This window comes from Grammomys surdaster, unplaced genomic scaffold (genome assembly GCF_004785775.1).
Source record: "Grammomys surdaster isolate TR1022 unplaced genomic scaffold, NIH_TR_1.0 343, whole genome shotgun sequence".
Classification (NCBI taxonomy): Eukaryota; Metazoa; Chordata; class Mammalia; order Rodentia; family Muridae; genus Grammomys; species Grammomys surdaster.
In genome coordinates this window covers 2,502,878-2,529,659 of record NW_021604762.1, presented here as the reverse complement: position 1 = coordinate 2,529,659, position 26,782 = coordinate 2,502,878, and the positions used below count along the sequence as shown (strand labels likewise).

General features: G+C 43.0%; 1 protein-coding gene across 2 annotated transcripts in view; it reads right to left on the bottom strand.

Moving 5' to 3' along the window:
- Positions 1 to 26,538, bottom strand: part of Lclat1 (lysocardiolipin acyltransferase 1) — a 146,907-nt gene extending 120,369 nt beyond the window's left edge. The window contains exon 1 of one of the 2 annotated variants that reach the window (XM_028779004.1): positions 26,443 to 26,538. The gene's annotated coding sequence lies outside the window, so the exon portion shown is untranslated. The remainder of the gene's footprint in view (positions 1 to 26,442) is intronic. The other variant, XM_028779009.1, reaches the window with a different exon arrangement.
- Positions 26,539 to 26,782: the final 244 nt, after the last annotated feature.

Here is a 26,782-nt window from a genome sequence, read left to right as displayed (position 1 = left end):
TTTTATTTTATGGCCCTTCTCTCTATCCTTCAGGTATGCCACTCCAATCCCTGCTTCCAAATCACAGCCCCTTCTCCTCTGCTACAGTAAAATCTCCCTTCGTCCTATTCTAATAAGGACACTGCGATTACATTAAGGCCCACTGGATAATCCAGGATAATCCCTTCATCTCAAAATCCTTCATTTAATTGCAATTTCAGAGTTTCTTTTGCTGCATAAGGAGGCGTTCATAGGTTACAGCACTAGTGCCTGGAGGGGTGTGAGGCCCAAGCCAGGTGCCTGATGGGCTGCACAGAGGCAATTCCATGACTTCGCCATTTCCAGCTTTTGGAATCCACCTGCATTTCTTGCATTGTGACTGCTTTCCCTACCTTCAAAGCTTCTGAGCATCATCAGAGCTCTCAAGAGCACTCCAGTCCCCTGCTTTGATTATCAGTCTTGTCAGAGTCTGGTGGTCCTCTGCTTGCTTCTCTCTTCTAAGGGTATGCCCAGGATCATCTAGGAAATCCCTGATGTAAAAAGTCACTTTTGCCATATGTAATGGCATTTTTACAGCTCTGGAAAATGATACTATAGACATTTGGGGAGGTGGCAGGGAGAGACGACATTCTTTCTGCTGCCACATACAGCAGCAGCTTGGAGGTTGTTGGATATAAAGATGGAAGCAGCAGATAGGAGGGACTCCAGAAAAAGAAAAGAAAAGAAAAAGAAAGAAATAGACCGGAGAAAATTTGGGGGTTGATGGTTGTGATTACCTAATTGGATGAGCTTCCTGGGTTTCAAGTTCTGATATATGTCAAAACCTATATGGCATGCTTTAAACATGTGCAAGTGCTACATGTCTTTTATATCTCATTAGTCTGGTTTTTAAAACTTCATAAGGAAAGAAGCCCAAGAGCTCGACCCTTGGGAGCAGTGTAGCTCACTCCTGTTTGATGCTTACCCCCGTACCCGATAGATGCTCAACACATGGCCATTCCATTCCTCTTCTCTTTGAGACTACTGATCAGCTAGAATTTCTGAGATTCCCAGAATACATATCTTGTCTTAAAGAAGCTATGAGTGAGCCCTGCTACGGTGGCACGCGGCTTTAATCCCAGCACTCAGGAGGCAGAAGTAGGTGGATCTCTGAGTTTAAGGCCAACCTGGTCTACAGAGCTACTGAGCTAGTTCCAGGACAGTCAGAGCTATATGAAGAAATGCTGTCTTAAAATTCAAAACCCCAAACAGAAGCTATGTAAGTGTCCAAGGATGCTAACTTGCTCCTGTGATGGGTATTCTATGTGTTGCCCAGAGAGGTGAGAGGTAGGGCAACAGTAGTCCAAGATCGATTCCATTGGATACTGTTCTGGTTTGCTTTCTACCGATGTGTTAAAAACGAAACAAACAACCTAATGGGAAGCAGCTGGGGGAGGGAAGGGTTTAGGTCAATTTACACTTCCAGGTAACAAGGAAGTGTAAGGGAGGAAGTCGAGGCAGAAACTCAAGCAGGCGTAAACAATCACGAACACTGCTCACTAGCGCCCTCTGGCGCATGTTCAGCTGGCTTGCTTATACAGCCCAGCCCACCTGCCCAGGGATGGTGCCACCCACAGAGAGCTGTACCCTCCTGCACCAATCAAAACAATAGTTCACAGCCACAGAGCTATCTGATTGAGGGAGTTCTTCGATTGAAGTTTTGTCTTCCAGGGTGGCTCCAGGTTGCATCAAGTTGTCAGTAAACATTAACCAGCACAAACTTTAGATACTGTGGCTGTTTCAATCTTCTGCCTACTGCAGGCTCCAAAGTTTGGGATGACAGGTTTGAACTACCATACTTAGCTATTTGCTATTTCTAGATCCTTTTGGCTCCCTGCCTGAGGATTCACGCACAGCTTATTTTCCTCGCATCAGTATAGTTAAGAATAAAATATTTCAAGAGAGTAAATAACTTGCAGAGATGATCAGAAAGGACAAAAGAAGAAAATGGCAGATATGTCACTACTCACTTCACCATCAGTAAAACAATGCATCTCATGGAGGCAAACTGGGTCTAAAGGCAAACTGTGGATTTGCCCACGGTTTCAGAAATGGCAAATATAACAGAGTGAGGCAGTTACCATTGAGTTCCACAGCCATTTCCCAACTCTGTAAATGAGTGGACTGGTTTTACCCTCTTGTGAGATGAGAATAACATATAGTTCCAACCTCGTGGAGCTGCTCTGAGGTGAATCTGCCTAGGAAATGAGAGTTGTTTACTAGTCTGCCTAATTGGGCTTATAAATTTGTTCCAGCTATGTCTCAGGGGAAAGGAAAATTCGAATATCAATCAACCTAGAAAGAAAGCGCTTCTACCCTGGGACCTGTGGAGAAACATTAGCTTCCGAAGCATTGGCAGAGTAGGTAACTGTGGCCTGCAGCCATACTAGGGCACTGAATCATGTCCTGTTTTGCATCGTTGTCTAATCTTTTCGAGTCATTTCCCCCTTTCTGAGATTCCGTTTCCTAGCTAGTTACAGCAGGCACTCGGGCAGGATTCTTTAAACCTACTCTAAGCTCCCAGTTCTCATTTCTACTCTTATATCTCTATCTGCATAATGGAAACTTTGACTATAACAACCGCCATGGAGGGCTGAGCATTGCTCTTACACAGGCCATGTTGCTCTAACGTGAATCTACACAGAGAGACCCTAGCTGCTGCCCAGAACACTCAGTATCTTGAACAGTTACCAAGTCATCACCCATGACAATCAACAAGCCACCCACCATTCAGAGACAATCTGATGGAAAAAGAGGAACCGCTCAGCTCAGAGGGCTTAAGACAGGAAGAGACCTTGCTAGAAGCAGTTGGTTCTCAATCATTGCAGTTTGGGCTGTTTGTCTCATAAAGGAACTGAGATGGCGAATACCTTTGTGCTCACAGGAACCATGGTTTCTTTTTTTTTTATTATTTTTATTTTTTTGACGAGACAGGGTTTCTCTTTATAGCCCTGGGTGTCCTGGAACTCACTCTGTAGACCAGGCTGGCCTCGAACTCAGAAATCCGCCTGCCTCTGCCTCCCAAGTGCTGGGATTAAAGGCGTGTGCCACCACCGTCTGGCGGAACCATGGTTTCAAGCTTTCAAGTTGCAGAGCTTTTAAAATGGCGTAGGTCATAATGGCGTTGGTTAGGAGTGGGATCTGGCTATAGTACCTTTTAAAACCTCCCCAGGCAATTCTAAGTGCCTTCAAAATAGAGAATCATTGATCTAGGCCGGATGCTGGGATGTAATTACTGAGGCCCACACCTGATTCCTGAACACATCTGCCTGTAATGTGATAAGCTTTCCAGTATGACCGATGTTGGATGGATCAGTAGAAGGGCGAAGAAATGAATATGAGACAATATAAGGGAAAGAGTTTGAGATTAAAGGTCAGAAAAGCTTACCCCCAGCCCTGGCCCAGTTACTACACTAAATAGTAGCAATTATTTTCCCTAAGCTTCAATTTAGTCTCTTGAGAAGAGGAGATAATAGTACTTGCCTTACCCTCCTCTCTAAATCATGGTGAACATGGTGTATGATAAGAGCATTGCATATTTGCACATTTTATAACCTTGCAAAATTGTTTAAAATAAAGCCTGATGGTCATTCTAGCTAACAGGTTCTTGACCAGGATAGAAATCTAGCGCAGGAGCTGGTCTGTGTAGGTTGGTGTTAGGCTCTGTGAGGGAGAGAGCCCTCACTGCCGCAGCAGCCTTGCTCAGAGTCCCTCACCTCAGCATCACTGCCCCTCCAGACTGCTGCGGACTATGTGCTTCTGTCCTCTAAGTTCATGGGATGAGATCTAATCCCCAACATGATGGAGTTTAAAGGAGGGCTTTGGGAGGAGTAACAAGACAATGAGCATGCAAGCCTTGTGAAGGGGATGAGTGTATTTACAAAAGTCACCCCAAAGAGCTTCTACCCCAGATTCTCTCATGGGCAGTCACAGAAGTCAGCTGACCATTCAACCCATTAGCAGATAGATAATGTGATAGATATACAATGAAGCTTTATTGAGCTGTAGGGAAGGATGGAATTACATCATTTGCAGGAAGATGAATGGAACTGAAGATCAGTGTGTTAAGTGAAGGAAGCCAGACTCAGAGAGACGAATAGTGCATGTTTCCTCTCACACACAGAATCTAGGTTTACCTATAAATAAGTATACACAAACACCACATACACACACACACCATGAACGTAGAAGGAGAAATTATGAGGTGAGAGGAATGGGAGAGAAAACCAAGACACTGCCTGTTTTCCAACTGAAATAGAATCTAGGTGTGTGTGTGACAAGAAAGCAGAAGAAAGACTATTTGTGGGGAGGAATGGAACCACCAAAAAAAAAAAAAAGGCAAGGTAGTGTTGGGGGAACATATGTGAGGTACAATGACATCTGGGTTGAAGAAGTCATAATGAAACATCATTTTGTCAAAATTAATTTAGAAAGTGGGGGTCGCTAAAGATGTACGTCTCTTGGGAGAGTGCTTTCTCAGCACACAGGAGACCTTATTACACTTCCCAGTACCACATAAAACCAAAACTAGACACACATGCCTGTATTCCCAGCACTGGAGAAGTGAAAGTGGGAAGATCAGAAGTTCAAGATCATCCTTAGATCCAGCCTAGGAGATGTGACCGAAGTCACTTAAAGCAAAAGAAACCACATCTATTCACCAGGAAGAGCACCCTGCTAGAGACCAAGTTCACCAGTAATGTGCCCTCAGGCTTCCCTGCCAGCAGCACCTGGAGCAATACATCTGTGGAGCTGAGGAGACACCTAAACTATAGCAGCTTGTGGTATACAGCAGCTCGAATGGACCAGGAGACAGATCCTAAGCCACGCTGACTAAGCGGCATCCTCAGCCAGCAAGCCTTGAATAGCAGCTGCTTCCAAGGGCGTGCCCCCCCCCCCCCTGCCCTGCCGATCTGCCTGCTGCTTAATGCAATGTTGATGGTCACAAGTGTTCAGTGGACACATGCACGAATGTCAATGGATTTGGGGTCCGGATCCCAGGAACAGTTTTAACATCTATCTGTCAGGTTTTAGCTGCTCACTGCATTACCTACCTGGTGAGTTGGGACTAGTCTCTTATAAGGCTCATGGATCTGCTAGCTCTTTAGGCTGGATGTCCCCTGCTGCCACCTATGAATGCTCCCACTCCCTGTATCCTGTCCTCTACTAAGGAGCCCTGTACTTGGCCGTTATAAAGAGGTTTGTAGAATTCAGACAGAACATATGGTGTGTTCCCAGAATCTTGCAGTTTTTATTTATGTTTTAAATAACTTGTTTTTCTTATTGTTACAAAACAGCACATGTCTGTTTGGAAAAAACTAGGCAAGCAAAAATTAAGCACAAATCTTTCATAAATCCCTCAGCCTAAGAAAATCACTGTTTAATGTTTCTGGCTTTGTGTGTGTGCGCGCACACACACACACACACACACAAACACACACACACTTTGAGAAACGGCGTCATCGCGTATTTAGTGATTTGTAACCTGCCTTTTCTTTTAACTGTGTCTCACTGCCTTAAATGGTCCTCTTGCACCATTATTTATCCCCACTCCCACGTGTCCACTCTTGCTGCCATTAATTCCCTGCGGCTATTTACAAACCAAGCACTATAAATTAGAACAAAGGAAACCGGCTGGCAACACAGAGGGCCTTCCTTGCTAACTGGTACTTTGGTCAATGGTGTCTCTTCAGACGCAAACCTTGTATCTCATGAAATGTTTGTTTCATGCAGAGCTCCAGAGCCCAGGCTGTAACAGAAATAAAGAGTTTATGGAGCAGCCATACCCTTAAAACTGCTACAGTTTCTAGGAAACTGGAAAATTCCATTGCTACAGCCAATGTCAACAGCATAGGCAAGAAAGGAATGAAGGAACTCAAAAGGAGGAAAGAATTTGATTAACAGAGACTAGGAATAACTAGCAAAAATGCCATGAACAGGACCAGAAAATGCTGGCTCCGGGCACTGATGTCTAGAAATTAGGAAATGCCTTTGCCTGTGCTGGAGTGAGTTGGTAAGATGGCAGGCATAGAGCGTGTGTTTGTGTCAGGAAGGAAGGTAGAGGTTGCGAATACTAGCAACAATGAATCTAGATAACAGCAGCTCAGAAAATCCCCCATTTTGGCTTTGGTCCTGCCTGGATACTGACAATGCCTTTGGCAGCAAACCACCTGGTGATTCCTGCGGTTGCTAAGCCACTGTAAAAGGGATCTCAATACTGTCAGAAGGGAGGCAGGTCGGGTTTGTAGTCTGACATTCAGACTGAGAGCTAAGGGGAAAGGTCACATAAAGAGAAGCTCCATTCCTCTGGCTTCTCCATGCCTGCTAACCACAGCGATAGCAGAAGCTGGATCAGCCTGCCTGTCTCCTGATGCATTTCTTCACTATCTGCTCAACAAAATGCTACCTGGGGAAATTTCTAATTTTGGTTTTGTTTGTTTGATTATTTGTTTGTCTTTTGAGATAGGGTCTCATTTTGAAGCCCAGACTGGCCTTTAGTTCTCAGTGATCCTCCTGCTGCCAGAATTGTGGGTATGTGTCACCATATCCAACTTTAATAATTTTAATTATCCATCCTATTAAATAATTTCTGGGCTCAATCCCCAGCATATCATACACAGACATACAATTAATACAGAATCAACAACTGCTTAAAAAAAGTTTTTGAATAGCTTTATTGTTTTTCTTGAGTTTATGGTTGCCTCATTTTATGATTCTATACTTTTCCATAAATAAATTTCTGGTTCTCTTTGTATGCTTTGAAAATGTATCAAACTTACTAGCTACTCCTCCAGTCATACTTTTGTTCTGGTTATCTTTTCTGAATATTCTCAGCTTCAAAGTAGACATGTCACTTAACTCTCTTCCTGAACCTTTTTTGCTAGTATCCTGATTTAGATCTACTCTTCTTTGGATCCATTTTGTGGTTGTTACTGTTGTTGTTGTTGTTTTATTATGGTTTGGTTTCGACCTGGACAAGGGACTAAGGGGCATATTTTATACATCAAAGCAGACCTGGTCTCCAGGTTCTCCCAGCATCCCTCAGTTTCTACCTAGGATCATACCCTGCCTCCAACCCTGGACTTTCCAACCAAGGGACTGGGCTGCCCTTTCAACACCAAAGGCTCTTCCCTATATAATCCAGAAATCCAGACATCTTGATGTTCTCGCTCTCTCTCTTCTCTCTGTGTTCTTTCTTTCCTTCTTCCTTCCTTCCTTCCTTCCTTCCTTCCTTTCTTTCTTTCTTTCTTTCTTTCTTTCTTTCTTTCTTTCTTTCTTTCTTTCTTTCTTCCTTTCCTTCTTTCTTGTCTCTCTTCCCCCCTCCTCCCATGGCAACTCTCCTGGCCTCAGTCCTTGAGGCCAAGTGAACTCACCCAAGAGCAGCTTCCCAATAAACTTCATTTAGTACAATCTAATCTGGCTTGAATTGGTCATTTCACCAGGACAAAAATAACTTGTCAATTATGTTAAGAAAAGTTCTCGTGTAGTTTAGGTTGGCTTTGAACTCATGTAGCTAAGGATGACTTTGACCCTCTGATTCTCCTGCCCCACCTCATAAGTTCTGGGCTTGGAGGCATGCACCCCACTCCTGGTTTTATTTATTGCTAGAAATCCAACCTACAACTTTTTTCATGATAATCAAGTATTTTACTAACCAAGTTGCATTCATTTACTTTTAAAGTTGATAGAGTAGATTTCCCAACAAATGATATTTGAGGGGAGAGCTTTCTGAATTTTGCATTTCTGAACACAGTATTATTTTTCTCACTAAATTTCGTAAAACTTACCAGCTGTTAAGAAATCTAGTGCCATCCTTTTGGCTCTTAAAAATGAATTTCTCTGACTATTTAACGGAACCTTTTAAAATCTGGGTGCTTAGGTTCTTTAATTTGAGGAAATTTTATTGACTTTTTGGTTAATAATTTCCTTTCCTTTAATGTGTCTGTTTACGCCTTTCTGGCAAAGCTGGTAGATTAGATACAGGGTACATAGTTCCATGTGAATTTTGGATAATCAAAAAGTAATTTTTTCAAAGGTAAAATCTTGCTATGTAGCACAGGCTAGCCTGGAACTTTTATGTAAGCCATGATAGCCTTGAACTGGCAGTCCTCCCAAGTGTTGAGATTATGTGTATGTGTCACCAAGCAAATACCTTTTTAATGTGAATATGAGCCTTGCAACATTTTTTTTTTACTGTAAATATTATTTATCCTAATTTATTTCATTGTTAGAAATTCAAACTTAAGTAACTATGTTGTATCTTGTTAACTATATCTGAGCAGTCTATATTACCGGAATTCTTATTATTAGGCACTAGACCTGTAGGGTTGAAGTTATCACCATTGCTTGTATTTCATTGTCTATTAAACCGTTTATATTTCTTGAAGGGTTCCATTAACTTGGCTTTGTTGTCGTTTGCTTGTTTGAGTGCAGCCATGGCTGCCACCAAGCTCCCTGTTTAGCTGAGGATGACCTTAGAGTCTAATCTTCCTGTCTCTGTCTCTCACATGCTGAGATTATAAGTTTGTGCTATCATGGCTAGATTACATCGTGCTGGGTATTGAATCTAGGGGTTTGTGCATGCTGGTCAAGCACTCTAGTAACTGAACTATTTCCTGAGCCCAAAGTTTTATTAATGTGACTTTTATTAATGTGACTTTTTTTTTTTTTTACAAACTCTGATCCTACCTGAGGTTTTTATTTTTTTTAATCCATTCAAAAAATTTAAAGATGTCTGTTCTTACAGTATATTCATTTTATTGTGCATGTTCTTGTTTAGAGATCTGGTATCTTCCTGGTTTGTTTGTTGGTTTGTTTCCAGAATTTCCACCCCTATTCTTTGGACTCTTTTTTAAACCTGGAGATTTCATCAAATGTCATATTTGGTCATTTATGCATATTTTAAGGTTGAGTGTTCAAACACTATTGAAGACTTTATGAGGCTTTTCTATGTGTCTGAATGATTCTTTGGACTACACCCAGATGAGAACACACTCAGCCTCTAACAGGTTGACGGTCTCCTATTCCTTCTGAGTGCACTGTATCTTCTACCTGTCCGGTTAGCTCTCCACACCCCATCAACTTTAAGGCTATCTATTTCTGAAGTACCTTCTCCCATATTCTTTTACAAAATCCTGTTCACGTCCCCAAACTCAGATACATAGTACTCTTCGGTCTCCCTCTTAGTAAGCTGACTCACTCCCCTTATAATCCAACCATAACCAAGTATATAAGCCGGTGTCTTTCTGTGTTTCCATAATCTCACACTTGCGTATGCACCAAAGTCTGACCACTACAGATTATAATAGCCACGAGATAGTCACAGAAACAGAAACTTTACATAATGAAATGGGATTCTTTATAGAGCAGATCAAATACAAACATTTAATATTAATATCGTTACTTAAAGTTACTGATACACAGGAAGTACAGCCTATGTCTCCATTCCCAGAGATTAAGGAAGAAGAACATGTAGGGGTAGCTATCACAATTTACCATCATTTGGACTGGAGAGATGGCTCAGTGGTTAAGAGCAATGGCTCCTTTTTCAGAGGACCCAAGTTTGATTCCCAGAACCCACTTGGCAGCTCACAAACTACCTATAACTCCAGTCCTAGAGGATTATACACCCTTTTCAGGTCTCTGTAGTCATCAAGGATACATGAGATACAGAGACATACATGCAGGCAAGCATAAAAACAAACAAAGCAACAAAAGATATTTTAAATTTACCCATCACTTTAATTTTGGCTTATGAGACAGAAGGTTCTTGTCTGTGTTGGAACATTGCCATGGGGACAAAGTCGCTGTGGTTAGGACTTTGAGTTCTGACTTGATGCTGTGACTCCAGAGATACTGTCTGATATTTAGCCCGCAGGGCCCAAAAGAGGTGCTCAAATAGGAAGGAGCCCACAGGTTGGAGCCGTAACCAATTTCAAGTGTAAAGAACCAGAGTGTCCTGCATTGCTCCTGATAATCAAATCAAAGGAGCATCCGAGAGCAAGCCGTGGCCCAGCTCTGTCACTCTGTGTCCTCTCCATTGATAAGGAAAACACCAAACAATTCTCTTCTGTTCCATCAGATTTAGAAGCACACAAAAACAAAACCTGGAAATTCTATCAGACAGACTCTGAACATGGGACAGAGAATGGAACGTAAACAAATGCATTTCTACCAGCGATGAAAAGATGCAAGACTCAGATAAACAGGCAGGAGTATCCTCTGCATGAGACAGACAGCTCAGGATCGAGATAACAAAGGCGGAATAGTTATTGCCTGGGCTCAGCCACAGAGATAAAAGCTTCAGCGGGTATGCTGTGAAATTGAAAGCAAAGCAAAAAAAAAAGTCAGCTTATCAAAGGTTTCTGTCTAAGAGCAGGCAGGCAGGAACTCAGCCAAGCAGCAACCTCGTGACTGTCACATATTGAGGCCTGACTTGAAAGGGGCCTCTCAGATAGGGTCTGAGGGGCAAGAGGGAATCTAGGAACACCAAAGAGCGTTCCTGGCCAAAGGGCAGGGGAAAAGAGGGGAGCAATAAAGGCAAGCCTTTCAAAATAGAGAACGCTGACAACTGCTTGGAAAGAGTCTTTGGAGAGCGACCTGTTATTACTTTTCTGTGTTGGCAGCCAGGGTATCATACCCAGGTTTCCTTATGGTGTTGCAACGACAGGGACAAAGCAGTAATAAAGGACAAAACAAATAAAACAGGTTTATTTTATTTAGTTACTGAGATTGGCAAGGACATGTGTGGGACTACACAAATGCACACACCGTAGAACCGCGTGTAGCTGGAGAGACCGTGAGAATCAAACAGGAATGAAAGCAGGCAGACGTTTGGAAGGAGGCGTTTGGGGGAGTAACAAGCAAAACCGAACTCTACGGTCCTTTAACTTGAAAGTATCCTATACACAGAGAGGGTACAGCTTGTGGGGATCCCTAATCCCGAGGAAGACCGGGAGAACCACGTTAAAGCTCTAGAAAAAGCTCAGAGAACCTTTGCTTTGGATGACCACAATTTAGCAATTCACATGGAAGGAGGCATAGGGATTATTTGTGGAATCTCAACAGGGTTAGATTAAAAAAAAGTAGAGTTGGCTTGTTTAAATCCTTAAAAATCAAACGTGAGAGGTGGCACAGACTTGAAGCCCGTACACGTGACTGCTGCTTTCACCTTTGAACCACTACCTCTTCTTCAGATCGTAACTAGAACCCAGGTACACTCCAGGTCATGGTTTCCTAGGCCTTGAATCTGATGCTTCTATCCCAATCTTCTAGATACTGACTCCCAGGTGACCCCTTGCTATACCATCCCAGAATGACCAATGCAATATCTCCATCACCAGGGAATATATACTGGGTGACCACAAAGTATAGCGCCTTCTATTTGCACTCTGAGGGAGAAGGAAAGATTTAAGGTTGGGCAAAGAAGACATTTGCAAACACAGCCTTTTAGCCCCTTCCCCCAAACATCGCCCATCCCCTGAAAAAAACAAGAATCTTTTTTCTTTTCATCAACAGCAGCAGCATCATGACGATGGATATTTAACAATTTCTGATCACCTAGGCAACAGCCTTATGGTAACACATATATAATCATTGTTTTGTTTTGTTTTTTCGAGACAGGGTTTCTCTGTGTAGACCTGGCTGTCCTGGAACTCACTCTGTAGACCATGCTGGCCTCGAACTCAGAAATGCGCCTGCCTCTGCCTCCCAAGTGCTGGGGCTAAAGGCATGTGCCACCACTGCCCGGCATAATCATTCTTTTAATATTACAAAGAATGCTCTGTTTTTATGCCCATTGTCCAGATGAGGAAACTGGACTGTAGTGAACCCAAGGAATCTGGAAGTATCAGACCTGGTGATCAAATCCAGAGTCTGACCTTCTCCACTAAAAGCTACCTCCACATTTAAAAATATTCAATTTATCCTATCAGCTTATTTTTTCCTAGCTTAAAAATGCTATTTTCCTCTACAAGTCTAAACTAGGCACATAAGTGATGTTACTAAATCATCATCCCCTGCAGTTGAAATATTTCATTGGCATACACAATGAGTGCTATTATAAATTTGCTGGCCAGGATGCTAATTGGATGGTTTAATTTTGTGTCTTTCAGAGACCGGTCAGCCTTGCCTTGGATGAAGTAACATTTTTCAGGTATCAAGGCCTGGGCCGCTGTGACCTGGTATGAGAGGAAGTCCAGGGGTTCTCAGTAATCTCTACTCAGTGTCTTGTCTGCAATGGAAAGGAACATGGTCCAACTCAGATGCACAAGTGACTGGCAGCTTGACTTGGTGTCTTGGTACTCCTGGTGACTGTCTGGTAAAAGCTGAAGCTGGTATGAACATCTGTCCAGACAAGTCAGAGAGGAAACACACTTGCTTAGCTAATCCTTTGATTTATCATCTGCCTTAGATGATTCGGTTTTATTTAGTGCAGTGGTCTGAATGCTGGGGCCTGGGAACCGAACTCATTCTTTCCATATTTACTAGGTAGTACTAGTAGGTCCAGGTCCTCCCAAATCATGTTGCATCTATCTACAAAGACCGTTAAAGAAGACAAACTCACACTTGTCTGAACCAACTGGAGGGCTGAAACAAGGAAGTACAAGGAGGGGACCAAGGCAAGATACAGCTGATAAGACATGTCCCTAATAACTTCCTTCTATTTACCACTGTTCAGTAATGTTAATAATATTGCTAATTTATCAAGAGATTGATCTGTTCATTAGGCTAGAACACCTATAATCTAATTGCTTCTGGAAATGCCATTGCCATACCATGAGCTTAGCTAGTATCTTGTGATTTATTTCCCCTTTCTGTCTTTTCTTCTTTTCTTCTTTCTTTCTTTCTTTCTTTCTTTCTTTCTTTCTTTCTTTCTTTCTTTTCCTTATTTTTTAAGACATGGTTTCTCTGTGTAGCTCTGACTGTCCTAGAACTCACTCTATAGACCAGGCTGGCCTTGAACTCAGAAATCTATCTGCCTTTGCCTTCTAAGTGCTGGAACTAAAGGGATGTGCCAACAATGCCCAGTGTATCTTGTGCTTTTAATCCAGTCAAATAGGAAGTTAAGATTAACTATCATTGATGGCTTGCTCTTCCTCAAAGAAGTGCACGTAAGCCCTGGAGGCCCAGAAGCCTACACTTTGGAGAGTGAAGCCCATAGGTGCCTTTCCCTATCCTCTACTTGGTGTTAGTAACGGGAAGCAGATACAAGTTACAATTAGAAACTCATTGGAACTCAAGAGCTTATGACCTAGGGTGTGTGTGTGTGTGTGTGTGTGTGTGTGTGTGTGACAGGTGAGGTCAGAGTAAAGATAAACCTGAAGCAGTGTGACAAGACAGTTTAAAACAAGGTATGTTCAAGAGCTAAATAGCTCTACAGTCATCAATAGAGAAGAAGCTCAGTCTAGACCAATGTCCTTTGAAGGATAAAAGAAACATAAGAGAGTAGAGGGCCTAGGGGTTAAGGAGTGGACAGAGAGGGGCAGGAGGTAAGGAGTGGGCAGAGAGGGGCATGGAGGGGGCAGGAGGGCACAGGGAGGGGTAGAAGCTCTTCTGAGGAAGGTCGTGGTCAGCTCTGGACAGTGAGAGAGCAGAGGTAGTCTACTTTCCTGGCCGGGATCATGATATGGGACCCAGGAGCCCTTTCTCTACATAGTTTCTGGGGTCCACAGGGTGTTGCCTGCTGGAGCTCTGTTCCCTGCACAGAGGTCTTCCAAGCTTCTCCTGACACAGTTGCTTTGTCCCTTAGTCTACAGTATGTCTTTCTAAACAGTAGCATCCTTAAAGCTTGAGATGCTGCCTTATTTGTCTCTACTGGATCTAGAACGGATGCTTAAGGATATGCTGAGCAAAACTAAGGGATGGAGCCATCAGTGAAGGTGAGACTGGATGAAGGAATGAAGGTGATGGATGACTGAAGGTGAGACTGGATGAATTAATGAACAAGCTTCTTCCGTAAAGAAATACACTGGCTGGGCAGTGGTGGCGCATGCTTTTAATCCCAGCACTTGGGAGGCAGAGGCAGGCGGATTTCTGAGTTCGAGGTCATCCTGGTCTACAGAGTGAGTTCCAGGACAGCCAGGGCTACACAGAGAAACCCTGTCTCGAAAAAACAAAAACAAAAAAAAAAAAAAAAAGAAATGCACTGATTGACAGGCATGCCAATGCATTCAGATACTAAATATGACATCTTGGGATTACACAGACTTATTTTTAAATCATCTGTGTGTTCCATAAAGAGTTATTGAAAGCCTGTAATGTTCCTGACACTACTACAGAGGCTTAGGATACGACTATGGTAAAACAGGGAAGTCCTACAGAGGCGAAGAAGCTGCTTTGAGGGGAAGAGACAGCCAGGCCTGCTACATAACTTGTAGGAGGTAGTGCATCATGGGAAAATGTGGCTTTGTTTAAACAGCAGGAAAAAGAGTGTTATTAAAGTTACTAAAGCATAAAGGCGATGTTCTTAGAATATTTAGTACACTTTAAACCTTGGGTTCAATTCTCAGTGCTCTCTCTCTCTCTCTCTCTCTCTCTCTCTCTCTCTCTCTCTCACACACACACACACACACACACACATATGACCTAACTTTCCTTTTATCTGCAGCCTCCCTTTCAGTTTGTCACAGCACCTTTTAATTTGCTATAAAATATCCTAAGAAAATGCTCATTTTTACCATTATCACCATGATTTTGATCATCTTCACAACACACAATGCCAGTTTCAAATGTAAAATAAGAGCCACTTAATGAAATTACACAGTTCATATTTCATAGCTCATACATGCATATGGACCTAATTTTTGCCAGAGCAGTGGAAAGTACATAATGCTAGCTCAGTTGTTTGTAGTTTGGTCACTGACATATAGTACTCTCCCCACACCCTGTACTTTTGCTTTACTGATGAGCTAAAGAACATCTGGAAAGAAAAGAGCTATGGGATTCTTCTTCTTCTTCTTCTTCTTCTTCTTCTTCTTCTTCTTCTTCTTCTTCTTCTTCTTCTTCTTCTGTGTGTGTGTGTGTGTGTGTGTGTGTGTGTGTGTGTGTGAGAGAGAGAGAGAGAGAGAGAGAGAGAGAGAGAGAGAGAGAGAGAGAGAGAGAGAGAATCATTCACCCTTGAAGCCCTGACAGTCCTCAGAGGCTACGCAAGAATTTGCTTCCAATGCAGAAAGAATACAGAACATGAGCGAATCATGCATGACCAAGGAAGCTCATCTTGTCCTCCCTAACTCATGCATTATGTTACGACTGGATTTGAGTGGGCCTTCTGAAAGCGCTGTTTGTTTGAAAACAATTAAAAAACCTTTGGCCCTTTCCCTTTTCAACTTGATCTTTCTAGTACAGGTCTCCTAACGGAGACCCTGAAAAGCATGTGAGGAACTTGCACATATTAATCAGGAAGGCTTGGACTAGACTACAGCCTCAACTCCACAGCTCAGTGAGATGAAAAGGAAGATATTCTTGATAACAAACACAGTGTGTATGTGTGTGTGTGTGAGTGTGTGCATGTGTGTGTGCGTGTGTGTACACATGTACACCTAGCATCTGGGCGGTGTGGCATGGTGGTGAGCCTGTGTCATGTCTAAGTAAGGTTTAGGTAGTATGGCATTTGTATGTGCATGTGGTATGTAAATATTGTTTGAGGCACGTGTTCCTGTGATTGCCTGTAGCCTCTGTGTCATGTTTATATAGGTGTGCAATGAGAAATGAAATTTATTTCAGCTTTCCTACACACTTGGCCTCCAAGCTCTATAGTCTATATCTTAAACCTATTTCCCCCTACGCACACACACACACACACATACAAACACATACACACACATACATGCACACACACATGCACACACATACACACACATACACACACATACACACATACACACACATACACACACATACACACATGCACACACACATATACACATACACACATACACACACATACACACACACTTACACACTCACATACACACATATACATACATACATACATACACACACATACACACACACACATACACACATACATACACACACATACACACAGACACACACAGACACACACAGACACACACACATATGCACACACAGACACACACACAGACACACACATATACACACACATGTCTCTTCTCCTGTTCGTGTAAGTAGAATAAATAACACAGGTTTTTTGACATTCACAAACAAACCCTCGTGGTTTTTATCTGAGTCAAGTACTCCCTGGGGCTTTTTGTTTTTTTCCCTTCCTCTCCTTCCTGTAAATCCATTTTATGTGTTGGAGTCAGAAGATGACATCTTGTTACATCATGTTAGACAGCACCAATATTTCTTTCCAGCAAACCATTTCCAATCTGGCTAAGCAGACAGAACCGAACAAAGACAGACATCCTAGCATAAATAAAAGAAAGGCTTATAGCCCTTTGGGAGAGGCCCAGAGGAGCCCTAGTCCCCAGTCAGAGACTAACTTGCTCTGTTCCATTTTAACTCCTTAGGTCGGGGGCTGAGAACCTCTGTAAGCTCAAACTTCTCCGGTGACATTGTACAGGCCCTCTCTCTGCTGATGTTGAGGCTGGAGGGAGGTATGCTCTGCAGGGGAAGGAAGAATGGCAGAGATTGATGCTCACTCAGAGGTCCTTTCTATCCTGTGCTCAGGTCAGGCCTGTCTTTTTGCTTTCCAGATGCAGCTGCTATTTATAGTCCCGTTCTTTTGCTATTTTGCCTGTACCCCCTGTGGTCAACTCAATGCCTATATTTAAAAAGGGCTGCCCTATGCTCAAGTTCAAACCAATCCTGAGCAATCTTCATTCTGAATCTCAGGCACAAGATACCCCTGGGTGCCCTTGTTACCTTCTGGTATCTGACAGTGAACCTGGAATCTTAAAACCTTGGCATGGCTCTATACTATAGGCTGTGCTGTGGTGAAGGTGTTTGTGTGTTTGCTTTGTTTTTTTATATCACGGAGTTCCTCTGTGTTTTCAGGTCTTATTCTTAGTGGGCTGGGGATGTAGCTTAGTTGGGAGAGGGCTTGTCTAGTATTCACAAGGCCCTGGGTTCCATTCCTAGCACCACATAAACCAGGTATGGTGGCACATAACTGTAATCTCAACACTTGGATAGAGGCAGGAGGATCAGAAAAAGACAGCTTGGGACACACGAGACCTTGTTTCAGAGAAGGAAAAAAAAATCTTATTCTTGGTGATCTACCTATGTGTCCTTTCCAAAGCAAGGACACCATGTCTCCATTTAGCCAGGAAACATTCACTGGCTGTCTAGCTATAATCTAGACAACTAAGAAATAAAACCTTAGGATCTGTTCTGTACAGTGAGGGAGCTGTGAGGTTGGTGGGCTTAGAGGTAGTGATCTAAGTTTGGACCATAATTCCAGGTTATGTGAGCCTGGATAAGCCAATGAGCTGCCTCTGCCTGGATAGCGTGTCTCCTGGGGAGGCTATGAGGGCAGATATGAAATCACAAATGCACCAAAGGAGTCTGGAAACTTCTTTATTCTCATGCTACTCTTAGTTTCCGTACTTCTCATGAGAGTGTAGCAAGAAGGAAGGGTGGCAAGGAACTGAGATGTTTTAGAACAGTGCTTCTCAACCTTCCTAATGCTGCGACCTTTTAATGCAGTTCCTCATGTTATGCTGTGATCCCCCAACCATAAAGTTATTTTCAATGCTGCTTCATAACTATAATCTTATTGCTGACATAAATCATAATGTAAATTCCTGACATGCAGGGTATCTGATTTGTGACCCCTGTGAAAGGGTCGTTTGACCCCCAAAAGGGTAGAAACCCACAGGTTGAGAATTGCAGTCTTAGATGAAAGCGAATATCTCAAGGAGTGTAGTGGTTCAACGTCCAATCAATAATTGATTTTTTAATTAAAAATACTTGAGATTCAAACTTGGCAGGCATTTACACATGTTACATTTAATTCAAGCCAATAAAGGTTAATTGAGCACAGTATAATTTAGTCAATGTAGTCAATACCAAAGATATGAAGGAGAATAAACAATAAAGTGGGAGATTCTTATCAAACAAAGGAAAATGTACCAATGTAGCTAAAATACAGAATCCAGAATTCAACCTCAGTATATACATTTGAAATGTGATTTTTAAAAAAGGTAAGGGGAGATTATCTAATTGTGATGCAGCTATCACTGGACATTCATTTAGGAAATCCCCCCCCCCCCGTTTCCTAGGAGATGGGGTAACTCAGGCTGGCTGCGAACTCGCAAAGCCGCCTGCTGCCTGCTGCCTCGGACTCCTAAGCGCTGCAATTACGGGCCTGTGCCACCACTGCCTGGCAGGAAATTATTTTATTTAAATCAGTATTATATTTCATAATAAAGAAAATGACAAATTGTCTAAAATTACATATATAAATACTCAAATGATACGACAAAACCGCACACATCAAAAAAAAAAATCAGTGTAGAGACTTTGTCAAATCCGTGGAGAAATAGCCAGTAATTTTTTTGAAACAGTAGAGGAATTGTGAAGAATGACATAGACTGTGCTCATTCTCTGTTGCTGCCACAACATACCTGAGAAAATCAACTTAATGGGAATAGTTATGGCATCACAGTCCTTGTCTCTATTAATTAGGTATCCCAGGCTATCTGGCCTGTGAGCTTCCAAATCATTCTGTCTTGCCCTCCCATCTCACCTTAGGAGAGCTAAGATTACAGATGCCTGCCACTATGTTTGGCTTCCCCCTCCCCCTCCCCCGCAGGTGAGGTCTAGGGATTAGGTCAACTCTCAGTGAGATTTTACTATCTCCACCCCCCCCCCCCCCCACGATTACTGATGAACAGTGTTCATACAGATGTGAGCGTTCATGGGCCTCCCTCTGAGAAATGTTACGTCTTTTGAGTGTCTTTTCTTCTTTGTACATTGCTGGGAATTGGGCAAGCCAGGCAAGCGCTCTACCACTGGGCTGCACCCCCAGGCCCTTTGCTCTTCTTAATTGGGTTGTTTATTTCTCAAGATGGAGTTGTTTGAATTCCTTAAATATTTATAGATAGGAAGAAACGCCAAAGAGTAGGAAAGCCCTTTCCACGTTGTGCTGAATTTAAATCCCAAGCATATTCCTATTTTAAGTTTTGCTACTTCTGTGTTTCTTTGACTTGACTTTGATTGTGTGGCACTGGTGTTTGAACCCAGGGCCTCACACATGCTAAGCAAGCACTCTGTTACTGAACTAGCACCACCCACAGCTCTTTCCATTTGACCTGCTGCTTGTAGATGAATTCCCTCATCACCCTGCCCCAACTTAGCTCTTAGTTCAAATTCCAGTTATTTGTCTGCTTGTTGGCTTTCTGATGCACCTTTCTGTATCAAACATTCCTTTCCTTGTGGCAATCCTGAGACTCCCAGATCCCCTCTTTTGCGTTCTTTAACAGCACACAACAGTGCCTATTCCACAACAGCAGGGACACCATTCCCTTGCTGTGTGCTCAGCTGCCTCATTATAGTGACAGGCAACTCAAACCAGCTATTGAAATCCATGGGCTTACCATTTGCAATTGGCTTGGAAGCGGAGGGCGGGCCCGGGATACCAGAAGGGATTAAGTGTGTTCCCTTGTCCTTCTTCCTTTCTACTTCCTAGTTTCCTAGGGGTCAACTTTTGAGTCACTGTTCCACTCTAAGGTAAGCCACCATGTGCCCTCAATCAGACCAGCAGTCCTGTAACACCACACACAGTTCCAGGCACACAGGTTACAGAGACAAGGAAGATACAGCCTTTGGTCTCATTACCCCATGGGGAAATACACACTAAACTCTGCCTTACTTACTTTTCTGTTGCTGGGATAAAACAGTTCAACAAAAGCTACTTAAGGAAAGAAAGAAGGAGGGAAGGAAGGGAGGAAGGAGGGAGGGAAGGGAAGAAGGAAGGAAGGAAAGAAAGAAGGAAGGAGGGAATGAGGGAAGGAAGGAAGGAAGGAAGGAAGGAAGGAAGAAGGGAAAGAAGGGAAAGAAGGAAGGAAGGAAGGGAAGAAGGGAGGGAGGGAGGGAGGGAGGGAGGGAAGGGAAGGAAGATCCAGTCTGGCTCATGGTACAGTCCTCCATGGAACGGAAGGGACGGCAGCAGGAGCTTGGAGCAGCTGGTCACATTGAATCAACAGTCAGGAAGAAGAGAGCAATGAATGCCTGTGCTCAGCTTACGTTCTCCTTGTGCTCAGCTTACGTTCTCCTTTTTATACAGTCTAGGAACTGAACTGTATAAAACTGAACCATGCTTGCTGGACAAGCATGAGGACCTGAGGTGGACTCCCAGCATCCATGTAGAAAGGTGGGCACAATGGTATGTGCTTGTAATCGGCGATGGGAAAGCAAAGACAAGCAGATCCCAGGGACTTGTAGGACAGCCAGTATAGCCAAACGGTGATCAGCAACAGACCATATTTCCAAAAAGAATGTGCAGAAGCAGTTGAGGAAAATACTTAATGTGCACCTCTGGCCTACACACACACTTTCTGGCCTATACACACATACATGCACACATCACACACATACACACACACACTCTGGCCTACACACACATACATATACACACACCACATACACATATAATATACACTTACCACACATACACACCACACATACACACACATATACACACTGGCCTACACACCATGCACACACACATTGGCCCACATACACATATATGTACACACACACATACACATACGAACACACACCACGTGCGCACCATACACACACACACATCTGTCACATGGCTACACCTTCATTCCTACACATGGGTGTAGTCACATGGCTACATCACCCATCTTCATTCTCCTGTACATCAGCTACTGGATTGAAAGAATTGGATTCAAAAGAGCAAAGAGGAGACAGGATTCTCTCCAATCACTCACAGATAAGGAGTGACCCTCATTTGTATTGTATTTATACTAGATCCCAGCAAGATGTATTCATTTTTGAATGGTGAAAAGTCAACTCTCTTTTTTATTACCTGTTCATATACTCTGTTCATAAAACATACCTTACAGTTAATCTAGGTTTATATTATTTAAATTAGTTAAAGATAAAATTGTATAAATGTCTACACTATTGATGCTGGCTTAGACGTCCAAGGGCTTTGGATCAGGTAGGGCGTTTGTGGAATGTTCAGCCTTGCTGTGGCTGACTTGTTTCTGATGGATTCTGGTATGTGTGGGAAGGAGTCAGGTTTAGATCATTGTATACTTTAAGCCTCAGTACTGTCAGTTTTTCATACAAATGAGTGACCTTTTGTTAAGTGATGAATTCAAAAAGTAATCATTTAATAAAGGAATAAGGAGTTGGTTTCCAGCAATGGTGCTAAAATCATCCACGCAGGGAAGAACAGACTTTTTTGACAAGTGGACACCCACAGACAAAAGAACAAATTTACACTTCCACCTCATCCCACACACACAAATAAACTCAAAATAACATTTAAAAACCTAAATATAGGAGCCAAAGTCTTCTCTTTCAGAGGGAAACATAGCTATAAATCTCCATGTTCTTAGATTAGGCAACAATTTCTTAGATTTGACATCAAAACACAGGCAATAAAAGAGAAAATAGATAAAGAATATTTCATTGTAACTAAAGATTTGTACATCAAAGGTCACTATCAAGAAGGTGAAAATAATTCAAATTGCAAAACAAGAGAGAACATTTGTAACTAATATATCTGACTAAGGTCTAATACTTAGAATATATAAATAACTCTTAGAATTCAACAATAAGATATACAACCCAATTTAAGAGTAGACAAAGGACTTAAATAGGCATTTCTCCAAAGAAAATATACTAATGTCCAACAGCACATTAAAACAATCCCAACAACATTAGTCAAAATGTTGCAATTCAAAACCAAAATGAATTTACATTGGTTTTCATACCCATTAGTATAGCTATAATAAAAATAAACAAAATCACAAGAGATGTTGAGGCTGTGAAGAAATTAGAGCCCTCATACATTGCAAGTGGGACTGTAAAATGGCACAGCTGTTCTGGAAAACAGCTTGGCAGTTTCTCAAAAAGTTAAACATAGAATTACCCATAACCCTGCATTTCCACTCATAAATATATACACGAGAGAATTGAAAACATATGTCCACACAAAACCTTGTACATGAACGTTCACAGAAGCATTATTCATACTTGCCCAGAAATGGAAGCAATTCCAATGTCCGTCAGCTGATGAATAGGTAAACAAAATGTGCTATCTCACATAACAGAATATTATTCAAGCATGAAGAAAGGAGCTACCAATCCATGTTATCACATGAATGACCCTTAGAACATTATGATAAGTATACAAAGCAGATACAGAAGGCTGTGTGTTGTGTAATTCCATTTATATGAAGTGTCCAGAATAAGCAAGTCCATAGAGACATAAAATAGGTTAGTGGCTCCCCAGGGCCAGGAGCCAGGAGAGACAGATAAAAGCTAAATAGGCAGAACATTTCTTTTGGGAAGAAGAAAATGGTCTGGAAGTAGGTAGGAATGATGACTGCTCTATTCTTTCAAACATCCTAAAGAACACTTAAGATGGTAAATTTTTTGCTATGTGAATTTAATCTCAAAAGAAAGAAAGACTGAGGAGGCCTCCTATGTTTCATTGTGATGGATTCAGCTAACCTTCAGGACTGGCTGTTTCCTTGAGATAATGTGATTCAGAGGCACATTTTCTGCTGGATTCTGAGACAGAAGTGAGGGGTGGGGCATAATACCAATATGACGTGGGCTCTGTCATCAAAGTGTTTATGTCCCATTGGAGGGTTCAGACCCATTTTTCACCAACTAGAGCAACAGCCCGAAGATCAGAAGTGAAAGCCATGACTCATTCTGAAGAAGAAACACTATAAGGTAAGGTAGAGTTATGACTCTGCTCATAGAGTTCTTCTGGTTCTCTAGACTTAGCATGCACAAGGCCCTGAGTTCGATGCCAGCACCCAAGTAGAACTACGTGTGGTGGTACATGCCTGTAATCTCAGTGAGCAGAAGGGAGAGGCAGGAACTCAAGGACATTCCCAGATGCATAGCAGATTAGAGGGCAGCCCGAGCTACTAAAGATCCTATAGGACTCATAGAGAGGTGGTGTGTGTGTGTGTGTGTGTGTGTAAGTGTAATATAGGAGGGCCTTACAGGATGAAAAAAAACTTGATACATATTTGAGGTGTTGAAGAGCATTCTAAGAAGTAGGACTGACTTAACCAAAGGCTTAGAGATGTACAAAGGATTCAAAAGTAGTCATGTTGTGCCTGGATTATGATTCTAGCTCTCTGATAGTGCATTTTTCTTAGACACCAGAACCATTCTCCACTTTGATCCTTGGTTCTTATCTTGGAGAAGATGCCTTCTATGTTCAAGTTGGAAAGAGAAACATTGTCCTTGAACCTTGGTGGGGCTTGGCAAGATCCCCTAAGAACCTTCATCAAATCCTACCTTGCCTGTGCTTATAGAACAGAGCCAGTGTCCAGCTCTCGTCCTACGCCTAGTATCTCCTCTCTTGAACCTCTCTTTACTGCAAGGACTAGATCCATCCACCTGCTAGGCAGATGTCCTTCTTCCCACTTAGAGAGGCTTTTGATCCATGGATGAGGAAGACAGGGACAAAAGGAGACCCACCCCATTCTTCTGGGAAGAGCTGTTGCATCTGGCTCCTTTGGAAATTAGATGTATTTGGCTCCTATTTGGATGTCAAACCCACTGCCTGAAGGTGGAGAGTAGGGGAAGACTTGGGGAGGGTTTTGGTGCCTAATAAATTGTTCAGCAGAGTGTCCCACAGAAAGAAAGGCAGATTCTCAAATCTGGAGCCACGGAGCTCCTAATGCCTCCCAGATGAGCAGCTAGCTATAGACCTCCAAGGGTGTGCTTGCTGACATTTGCTCCCACATGTATTGAGTATAATCCTGTTTTATTGGGTTTACCATTGTGTATGGAGAACGTGACATTGCAAACACTAGCATCCTGGATGATGGGGCTGGTCCTCGGCAGACTTTCTCTAAAAGCAGAGATAATTCCTCTTTTGAATCAGAACTCCGGTGTGATGATCCAGTCAGTGTCTCAAGCCCCATGTGCTTACAGGAGATCAAACATCTGTCTCAGGCAATTCTAGTCTATTTATCCAAAAGTGGATCTAAGCATATGCCTACCTAAGACTGATGTCCTACCCAGTAACAATGGGTGGAGGGTAGAAGACACACAACATAGTAAATATGCTCCCCTACACTCTGGACCAAATGAGACATGAGTTAACACTGACCTGTCCTTGAACCAGCTGATAATTTGTTTTTAAAATCCGAGCAAGCTCGACTCCCATTCCACTGCCTATCGCTCGGTGTCTGAGGGATAATGGCCTGACAGTCCCGACAAGGACCAGATGTGCAGTAGATGGGTCGGCTCGGTCAGTGCTGGGAAGAAGAGAGGAGGGAGAGAATGAGCTTGGATGTCATTACTTGGAAAGGTCACAGGGTCACTGACAGTGGCAAGAACCAGATTTTTCCAGCTGCTTTCAGGCTGAGATTTGCTCTGCATAATCTGGATGCTTTTATCTGTTTCTGAAAATAGACAGGAATTTTTTCCACAGGCTGCTCCAATCTGGCTGTGGAGACGTGAGGGAGGACTGAGGAGACAGTTGCATGTAGTCCGGTATGTTCGTTTGGAGCCCCCATCCTCCACCCATCCCTCCCTGCACCAACCCTACGGGACAACGTTATCTTAATGTCCCTTGAAGAGGAGAGTCAGACACGTGATAGATACTTTCCACTCTGAATTTTGCTTAGCATCAGAGTAAGCGATTTTTCCTTCTTTTGCCTTAAACACTCAGAATAAAAGGCCGTGGTGGAGTCAGAAGCATACAGCCCCTTCACCCTATAGAACAACAGCATCATTTGGGAGACAAACGAAGCAGGAAAGACAGCAGCTCCATCAGACTTGAAGCAGGAAAGACAGCAGCTCCATCAGACTTAGGCCATATGGTTGTTACCAGTTCCGCAAATCCTTCTCCACCTTTGTCCTAGACTACAAAGAAGCATCACAAATTATCTACAGAGATCTTCTGGAAGGTTAACTCTGAATTAAATCAGTCTCCTCTCTCAGCAGCTGGTCCCTCTCGTCTGAGATCAAAAGGATCTTGAACCTTTCAAGTGAACTGCTATCCAGCGAACAGCAGGAAGACCTCAAATATTATTTACATAGAGTTTTCTTTCTCCAATTATGTATTGGTTTCTTCTTGTTACAAGCCTATTTTATAAACATGGAAACCAAGACACAAAAAAAGAAAACAGTGTATAGGATTTTGTAGGTAGGCGTTAGGCCAGAAATGAACATAGCTCGATACCACCTATATTTATTCCCGCATCTCACTTCTTTTTCTTTCTTTTTTTTTTTTTTGTTTTTCAAGACAGGGTTTCTCTGTGTAGCCCTGGCTGTCCTGGAACTCACACTGTAGACCAGGCTGGCCTCAAACTCAGAAATCCTCCTGCCTCTGCCTCCCAAGTGCTGGGATTAAAGGCGTGCACCACCACCCCCGGCCCCAGCATCTCATTTCAATTGCCATTCCCCTGCCTACCTAAAGAGAAAGAGCTCAGTCATTTTGAGCATGCAGGAGAACGTGCCAGCCTTGCTTTTTCACTTGGACTTTCTCAGGCCTACAGGAAACTGATCTGAGCCTTTGAGGCGTTGTGGAGCTTGTTTGCAAGCTTCCTCCAAAGTAGACCTTGTTGTACACGGAAGTAGACCATTTGTCAATGGAAGCAAAAGGAGAGCTTCAGATTATTCCAGAATGCTGGCAGTGCCTTGTGGCTCTGAGATGTCTTCCTTGTCCCTACGAACAAATGACCTCCTAGTTACATCACATAGCTGTGAGGGGAGTAGAAAAAAAAAAGTATGAACTCACAATCACCCACTAGGACCAAGGTCCTCGGAGAACTCTCGTTGGTGGCTGTGTCTAGAACCTGCAGTGTGGGGGTCATTTCCTAATGACTCGGCTTTTCAGCATCAGACAGCATTAGGGATCAAGTGAAAAGCCTTGTTTCCCAGCTCTCATGCCTGACACTAGCATGCTGTCACAGAGACCGTTGTAGTGCATGGGGAAAGAACTTGCACTGACTGTTTGTACAATGCTCCGTGTCTCACCAGTTTTAGACCTGATCATCAAAGAGGAAAAAGAAGGAGAAGAAAGCTACAAAGATTAGAGGGAGATAGACAAAGAGATGAGAGGGAGGGACACTAGAGGGAGGAGACAAGAACCAGAACAGTGGTAACATGGAGGTAGTCAACAGCCTTCATATAACAGGGCAGGGCAAGCCAGAGAGAAAAGGGGCAAAGGCATTTTAGCAGAGAGTGAGCCTGCATTGGCTCTAGCACTTGCTGTACCCCCAAGCTTCAGCGAAGACATAGACAAACAATCTGACTCACCCTTCCAGGGTCTTCTAGCCCAAAGCAACGCAAAGGAAAGAGGAGCGGGGAGCTGGCTGGTTTTAGATGCATGGTAGGAAGCAGGCTGGCATCTGAGTCACCCCCTCTTCTGGAAGCACCAGCGCACATAGAAACTGTCTTGCCGCTGGTGTCATCTGGTGGTGACTTGTACAAGAGGAAATGGTGGCACATGGGGCCAGGCACTTGCCCACACTGTTCTTCATTTCCCCTGGTACAACTCAAAGGATGTAGAATTGTAGCTCTTTCATAGTGATACATAAAAGGAAAAAAATGAAGCACATGGGCGGGGGGGGGGGGGCAACAGACTTTAAAAAGGATA